Genomic DNA, 1,854 nt, shown 5'->3' with positions numbered 1-1,854 from the left:
AATAGGACACAGTAAAACTGCTTCGTAGGCTTTCCAAGGCTATAGATCTTTACTGAAGCACACTCCCATATTATCTCTCTCATGCAGCAGCTGGTGGGTTCAAACCATCGACCTTTTGGTTATCATCCGAGCACTTTAATCACTGTACAATATATAATGATCTTAAATTGGCACATACTTAGCACTATAACCTCCAAATGTGCAAAAATGAAATTGACAGAATTAGAAAAAAATACATAATTATAGGAGATTTTAACATACTACTGTCAAATACAGAAAGAATACAGAATATAACATGCTTTATCAGTCTAATATAATGGACAAATATAGGCATTTAACCCACTAAATAGTGTATCTGCTTTCTCTTCAACACTCAAGGTATTTTAAATTACAAAATTTACAATTGCTCATCAAACCACATTGATGGGATAATGTCAAAAGGAATTTGAAGCCAACTAAAAGAGCTGCATTGGCCAAAACTAGAGCAATTTGAGCAACAAAATAAATGAAGTAATATTGGATTACAACCCCCAATGTAAAACAAATACACTCATTCCTCACTTATTGACATGGTTAGTTTCCAAAGACAAGATCATTACTTCAAATTCAGCATTATGTGAAAATGAAAGATGACCACACTAGATCAAAAATGAAGGATGACTACTTAATCATATAACTACCCAATCACATCACTATGTGACTTCCAAACCACTGAGAATCATACCCAGCTAAGTTGACACTTAACCTTAACCATCACAGCCAGCGTTACTCTTACCTCACACGTCAGTGTTTGTTACTGCCAGACATATGTTGTTAATGTGCAAAAGAGTCAAAAAGTACATCTTTTACTACTGTCATCAATGCAAAATGTCAGATGAGATAGTTGATAAGTGAGGAGTAGGTGTATCTATAAGGCAAATAACCATGATATAGATAAAGGAATAAATCAATAAGAGAAGAGACAAATCTCCCATGCAGAGGAATTTCACTTCCCATTCCCTAAGTGTGGCTTGTGCATAGTGACTTCTCTCCAAAATATACGGTATGGAAAGGTAGGAAAAAAGAGTACCTCTACAGTGGAGAAACCTGAAAAACACTACCTCAGCTAAGTGATCAAGTTTAATGTCAAGTGATAAGTCGTACAGCGTTAATAAGATGTGATGAGAATGGTCTTTTATTTCTGAAGTCTTCCTCTGAAAAACTCATAACCCCAGTCTAATCATGAGAAAAACATCAGGATAAACATTCTACAAAATAACTAACCATTAGTCTTAAAAAATTGCCTAAGTCATAAAAAAAAATAAGGAAAGTCTGAGAAATTGTCTTCTAGCCCAAGGAAACATGATGACTAAATATAATGTGATTTGCTGGAAGGGACCCTGGAATAGAAAAAGAACATTCGATTTTAAAAATTGAGGCTACCTAAATAAAGTATTAAATCTGATTTGTAATAATGTGTCAATACTAGTTCATTAGTTGTGGTAAATATATGATGTTATTAGTAGGATAAATTGGGTGTGGGGAATATGGGAACTCTCTCTATCACCTTTGTTAAGTTTTCTGTAAACCTGAATCTATTCTAAAATAAAAGATAAACATTTTAAAAATTGCTAGACCATAAATAAAATTGTATGTGCTAAGAAATGGTACAATTTAGACTATATCACTATGTTCTCTGAACACAATGCAGTAATAGAATAATATGAGAGAGACTAACAGTATCTAAAATGATTATAGAGATTATAAAAATAAGTGAAAATATTAAACAATATTCAAAAGACAGATTTGTTTAAACCAAATACAACTTTTTTTTTCTTAATTAATGGCTCAAGGAAAAAAATCATAAAAGAAATT

This window comes from Orycteropus afer, unplaced genomic scaffold (genome assembly GCF_000298275.1).
Source record: "Orycteropus afer afer isolate SDZICR_OR568_19922 unplaced genomic scaffold, OryAfe1.0 scaffold00259, whole genome shotgun sequence".
NCBI lineage: Eukaryota > Metazoa > Chordata > Mammalia > Tubulidentata > Orycteropodidae > Orycteropus > Orycteropus afer.
Note: the sequence above shows the minus strand (reverse complement) of the source record.